Source organism: Magnolia sinica, chromosome 2 (assembly GCF_029962835.1).
Source record: "Magnolia sinica isolate HGM2019 chromosome 2, MsV1, whole genome shotgun sequence".
NCBI lineage: Eukaryota > Viridiplantae > Streptophyta > Magnoliopsida > Magnoliales > Magnoliaceae > Magnolia > Magnolia sinica.
In genome coordinates this window covers 61,641,512-61,648,494 of record NC_080574.1, presented here as the reverse complement: position 1 = coordinate 61,648,494, position 6,983 = coordinate 61,641,512, and the positions used below count along the sequence as shown (strand labels likewise).

Sequence of the window (6,983 nt, the reverse complement as noted above, 5' to 3'; positions counted from 1 at the left end):
ATCTCAATATATTAAATTATTGAAGGACAATGAGACATACCAAAACTACAGGTGCCCGGAGTAAGATAACTGCACCAATGTTGTACTTAGCTGGATTGACAGAACTAAAAAAATTATACGAATGAAATGACAAAAAGCCAGGAGATCATGGACCAAGAGGAAGATGAGTACCCTCAAGGAAAAAACTTATGCCAAGCATATTTAATGCGACGAACTTTCATTATGTCTTTGGTTGGCTTCACTAAAGGTTTTATCTACACTAGCAGGACAAATTAATAAATAACACCAACAAAATAGAAATTTACTTGGATGTAAAAGCTGAATGCTAATTTACAACACAGAAGCAACAACAAGAAAATTGTTTATCTAAACATATAAATAAAGAGCTAAAATTTGAGTACATCTAAGTGAAAAAATAACCAAGATCTACTGATGACACTACCCGTAGAAAGTCAATACCCTTTGGATAACTCAATCCTCTATCAATGCACTTAGCATTTCTAAAGGAAATTTAAAAATAAATAAATAAAATTTAAATCTGCCTTCTAAATTGTACTTACTGATAGTTAAAATTGTGGTAATAATCTCCCCCAGCTTGAGCTTGAGTCTGTTTTCTATTACAATTAGTGAAATCAATACGAACTTACAACAATAGGTACTAGGTCTTTGGTCCAGGGGTGATCCACAATAAAAGGTACCATTTACCATGAACTAAAACCATATATTATCCATACCTTGGTTAGACTCACTACAAGGGTAATCTTTCAATGATGGCCCACTGCTTTTGATAATCACTACATGCATGCCTTTGTACACATCTCAAAAGAAAGAAAGACAAAAAAAAAAACACTGAAAATAGGGATTGTAACTTTCGAACAAATGAGATTTAGGATACAGGGATGTACCTCAGCCTCGAATTTTTCATGAGTAGATTCAATTTTCTTCAATGCAACTTCATTCATTGTCAAAAAAATATCATAAAAAATTTAAATCCTTAAGAGTATCAAATAATAAATCCAAGTAAACTCACAAGCAAACACACCCTCAACTATAGTCCTTGCTCAAAGTTAAAATAAATAAATAAATAAAAACTTTTTTCCACAAAAATACAGATAATATAATTATGTAGTTATTTGAAAAATCTACTTCAACTTGAATTCAACCTTCTGATAGTATATAAGTGCCATCAAATTGTGTATTATGGAGCTTCCCCAGTGTCCTTAATGCACTTGGTGTTTGGACCAGTGCAGAAAACATAGCCCGCATTATGCAGACTAGTGTTTTCCTTCCTTTTCTCCCTCAAATTGGGTCAACATGCATTTCATATCTCAACCTTAGACTAACGGCACACATCCTGTCACCCTTGAGAACCTAACATCCAAATGTATCCTAAAGCAAGGCATGTGGTATGGTTTCTTGCAAGAGTTCTTGATGAGGTTTTTACTCTTCTGATGATCTCATTTTTGTTTCACTTGCTAGATATATAAGATTCCCTCTAGAAAACTGCAAGTTTCACCAGTTTTCAATTTTTTAAAAAGTACATAATGCCCGATTGAGCAACAGAATGAAAATAAATTCAAACATGAAACTATTTGAATTTCCAAAACAGAAATAATAGAAGAGCTTCACAATAGATAGAATCTTTGACAACATTCCTAGGGCCCATTTAAGTACCCAAATGATAAATAAAAATGCTCTTGAAGGACCATAAAAATAAGAGAAGCCTGAACCTCAACAGTCAACTGAAGCATACCTCAACTGGGTCATGTCCCTCGTATGGTAATTCGCTTGCAGGGACCATCAGCAACTCATATTCCACAACCTGCAACACAAACGATAGTTAACAAAGATAAAATTGGAGTAATTTAAATAATTCTTACACTTCCCACACATGGGGATGATATATCAAACTTCTCCCATGATGCATGAGTCCAAGCTATATGTTGTCTACATAGGACAATGGTTTTATTAGCAATAGCATGTCGAGAGGCAAGCAACTGCTATAGAGCAGAAAAATCAAGAAAAAAATTTAGCAGAACACTAACCTTTGAGGCAACAAATTTGGGTCATCCTACATCATCATATGTTGACCATCATTATCGTGAAACCATGATAGTAGCTGCACTTGTTGTTCACCACCCATTACTAACGGTACATGCATCCCATTATGAAACTACAAAATCATGATGGTATCAATCACTATTTTTTTAGAAATATAAGACATTTGTATTATCCATGCCCATGATCAATGCCATCCTGTGAATTTTCAAAAGTCGCAGGAGTGCGATTTTTGCACAATAGCAACAGTCATAGAAGGAGAGTAACTTTTGCACAATAACAAAAGCATAATTTTGGATAGCAAAAAGTTCAATTCATAGGAATTTACAGTGTTCTGTAGTTTAGAAATGCATGTTCTCAGTTGAAGTTGCAACTGAGTTCAGCTTGATCCATAGTCCATGGGAAAATTTAGTTTTTTTTTTCAAAAATCTGGATTTCATTGATGATCTAAGATTCTTACAAATGAGCAACAGACTCAGGCCAATAAAAGGGACCAAGACTTGAAGCTATACAAGGCCTGCACATTCGGGAGGGCCACAAGACGGAGGCCTGCCTATCATATCTCAAAAAGAAAACAAAGAGAAGGCTAAGAAAATCGAACCGCTCCTAAACCTGACCTATCAAGGACTAGCTCCCCTCGGGAGAAGAGGGGGGGATCCGAGATAGCCTGGAAGAACCTGTTTTGGTGGTTAGAGCTACACAACGGGCAAGGCTATCCGCCACAGCAATGGACTCTCTAGGGAAAATTTAGTTCAATAGCAATGAATTTAGCAATGCATTTCAGTTCACAGAAATTCCAATGGTATGGACTTCAACAAAATGTTCAGTTCAAGCTACAGTCCGCATTCCAGTTCAAGTTCAGTTCACAAATGAGTTCCAGTTCACAGATTTGTCTGAAGTTTAGTCTATGACTCAGTTGACAAATTAGATTAGGATCTACTGCAATCACATGATACAATCCAGTTCACATGAGTGCATGAATCAGTTTACAAATGAGTGCAAGAAAGAAAAGTAACCATTGATTTGGAAAAAAAGACCATTAATGTTCATCACTTCACAAAAACCTGCAACCCATCACTGCAATCATAGAATAAGTCAATGAATCACTTCACAACCATCCATCGATCTGCATCACTTCACAAGCAGTGCATTAGTTACGAAAGTCTAGGATTTGTTGCAATAAGGAAAAGTCAATCAGTTACACAAATGAGTTGATGAATCAGACTACAAATGAGTGCATGAAGCCCAAGTACTACTCCTACACGTGGTCACAGGTTTGCATCGATGGCTATCAGTTTAGAAATGAGTGCACAAAAAGAAAGTAACGATTGATTTGAAAAAAAAAAAACCATTGATACAAACCACTTCACAAAACCTGCAACCAAACTTAGCAATCACAAAAAAAAGGTTAATCTATGAACCACTTAGAATGCATCTCCACTGATCTGCATCACTTCACAAGCATCTACATTAGTTTTAAAGTCTAGGATCTACTGCAATCAGGAAAAGTCGGTCAATGAATTAGCGCATGGATAAGTTTTTACCATCACAACCTATTTGCATTTATAGTTTGTAATAGGAATTACGGAACATTCACAACCACATTTGCATTCATTTTAGTGATTCTAAAATGTGTTCATTTCACATTCCCAACCCTATTTACATTTATGAATCAGAAGTTTCACATTCCCACACATGAATATAATGGCAGTACAGAAAACTCAGTCCACATGCATATTTAAAGAACCGTGACATCTTCACTATCTGTTATCCTTAAACAACTATGAAGCAAAAAAACATGAGATTGTGCATTTATGCTCAGTATAGGTAACCTAACCATGATCATAGTTTTAAAACTCACTGACTCAACTCGCTGACCACACCAACCAGTAAGGCCTATTGACAGAATTTGTCTACGGGATTTTAATCCTAGAAGAACTGTGCTGATGTGCTCCACCAAAATCTGTAAATAAAATTAAAAATGTAAGGTAGTTTGAAATGGACTAACAGATTCATGTTAATGTTCAGAAGTAAGCATACACATTGCTATATGGAAATACTTAAATGACATCACCAATTAATTTAAGAAAATTCAAAGAAAATTTGCATTTCCTCATCAATATGCGTGACTCGGTCAGGATGCAATCTACTTCCTATTCATCTCCCTTCGAAGTTAAGCCACAAGTTAGGTTGCATAGTCAACACACTAATAATAATAGGTTCCCTTCATCTCAAATTACAGTGTCAGTTGTCTTCTTGATCATCACATGGGCCATAGTAGAAATAGCAATAACAACATGTGAAAATCAAGAGAAATTCTCTGCACAAGGATTTTTTTTTTCCAAAACGAAAAAAAAAAATCTATTTGCCTTTTTTCTTTTTTCCATTTTTAAGAAAAGAGTCCTCAAATAGTAAATTTCATCAAGGCAATCAAATCCATGAGTAATATGTTGTTTTGGTGGAAAGCAGTAAGTAAACCTCAGAGCAAAATTAGGGCTAAAAAGGCCCAACCCTACATGCAAGTTCAGCTCATTAGAGCCTATCAGATCATACTGTTTGCACTTACTGCATCTTCATAATGTTACAATCTGGTATTATTATACCATTTTTCTTTCTCATGGGAACCCTACTGTATGTATATACTATCAAAATACGATGCAAGTGGGGCTCTGTTCGAAGTTCAAACCTAGAACCACAACTAGACTCAATAGCAATCAGCAACGCAACCAATTTAGAAGAAGCATTGACAAATATGTCAAACTGCAGTTCATGGATAGAACTACAGAGAGATTGGCTTCTTGTTTGACATTTGGAAGTTCAAGCTATGATGGGGGACTTGTTGCCAACTTGAACTTCTTTGGTGGCGGGTTTCCTCCAGAAAGCATCATATAGGTATAAAAACACATCATTGCAATACTCACAACAACATAGAACCCATTAGGAATGACTTTCTTTGTTAAAGAGTACGTTTGAAAGTGCTTTGCAAGAAGGGCAGCAGTAAGGGCTGATTGCCCCAAGATGAATGGTAAGATGGATTTCCCCTGCCTCCAAACTTTTAAGCTATAGATGCTTAAAGCCAGCAAAGCACCTCCGAAAAGAACTGTATGATCTAGCCATTTCATCAAATAGATAGCATGCCATTTCATCCAGCCATTTCAACAAATAGATAGCATGCCATTTCGTCTTACATTTAGCATGTATCAAATTTGAAAGACAGAAAAAGAGACACAAAGAGAAGAAGATATCAAACCTATGGAGAGGAGCTTCACGGTGTGTGTTTCTTTAAGTAGGAGTTTCACGGCTGCTTCAATGGAGAGAGATAGAAGAGACGGCAGAAAGAGGGAGGAGAATGAGAGATGGAGCAAAGATCGGGAGGGAGAGAGAGGATTAGGAAACAGAGAGAGGGAGAGAGAGAGAGGGGATTAGGGAACGAAGAGAGAGAAAATGAGGCCGTTTTGGGCGCAGCTCTGTTTTGAGCGCGTGCCCAAAATTGGGTGTAGTTTCGTGAGAAAGACCATGAACAGTCCTGACAGGGGCTTCGTGGGGCCCACCATGATGTATTTGGTTTATTTATTCCAACCATTAATTTTATTAAATTATTTTAGTGTATGATACAAAACTTAAGATATATTAAAGGCGCAAGTGGACCACACCATAGGAATCAAATGTGATTTAATTTCCATGTTTCCTACCATGTGGTCCACTTGAGCCTTTGATCTATCTGATTTTTTATTTTATGCTCTAAAGTAATATTTCCAAATATATGGATGGCTTAGATAGAAAAAATATATATTTTTTAGGCCCCATAGAGCCGCTTATAACACTATTAATTATTAATGGTGTATCAACTCTTTAGCTACGGATTAAAACCGTAGTAATTATAGCTAAGGTTTATATCCATAACAAAAATTTAATGTAGTTTGTATCCTTTACCCCTTTTTTGGTAGTGATTAAACTAATGCATGCATGATCTATGACTAGAATGGGTGGTTGGGATGCCATCCCAACATGACTTTTAGGGTCTAGATGCCCTTGAAATAAAGTAGATAATATAATACATCATGATGGGATCCATCGAGAATGGCCTCATCATGTATCATGATATGCATGTAGGATAGGCCAAAGGGCTACATCCATGGGGTCAATTGGGGTCCCTACCATGGATTGGTGGGTCTCATATGATCCAAGTAGGAAGAAAAAGAAAAGAAAATGTAGGAAAAAGAATCAGAAATTATAATCACCCACTTGCAAATTAAGCCTCCAAATTCCTACACCATGAAGGTCTTGAGCCTAGAAAGAAGTTTTAATGGTGGAGATCTACTTTTAATGGAGGGATTGGGAGTATTTTGAGGATTAGGGTGCTGGAGAAGAGAGGGAGAATGAGATGTTGGAGTGGGGGTGTTGGTAGCAATGAAGGGAAATGAGAGGGAGGGAGAGAATAAAGAGAGAGAGAAATGCATCATTGTTTTGTAAGAGAAGTCATCATAACATAGGGAGGAGATTATAATGCTTAGGCTTTTAGGCTAGGCTTGGGTAGTGTTTGTTGAGATGGGTGGTGTTTCCATAGAATTTGTGTGGTGTGTGTGTAGTGTGTATGGGGACTTGTGCCATGGAGGTGGTCCACATGCATTTGCACAAAAGTTGGCCACATGATCAAGGTCATACTATGTAATGCTCATAACTTTTGATCCATAAGTCAGATAGATGCACAAGACACATGGTTGGAACCGCAACGATGATGCGAGCAAGGTGGCATAGGTTTAGGGTCAATCCGAGTAGGGCCTACGTAACTGGACTCAAGGATGACTGCAAACACAATCCGAGGGTTGCGGGTAGCAGGAATTTGACCGGTAGGACCGCGAGACCAAATGGATGGAATGCATACTCACACACACACATGCACACATGCGAACTCGGGTCGGATC

At 37.2% G+C, this 6,983-nt stretch overlaps 1 long non-coding RNA gene across 1 annotated transcript; it reads right to left on the bottom strand.

Annotated features, from left to right (window-relative positions):
* Positions 1 to 1,349: 1,349 nt before the first annotated feature.
* LOC131229000 (uncharacterized) lies at positions 1,350 to 3,186 on the bottom strand. The gene is made up of 3 exons (XR_009163123.1): positions 2,046 to 3,186; positions 1,892 to 1,947; positions 1,350 to 1,822 (listed from the first exon to the last, which is right to left on the bottom strand). It is a non-coding gene; the product is annotated as an uncharacterized LOC131229000 (long non-coding RNA).
* Between the last annotated feature and the right edge of the window lie 3,797 nt (positions 3,187 to 6,983).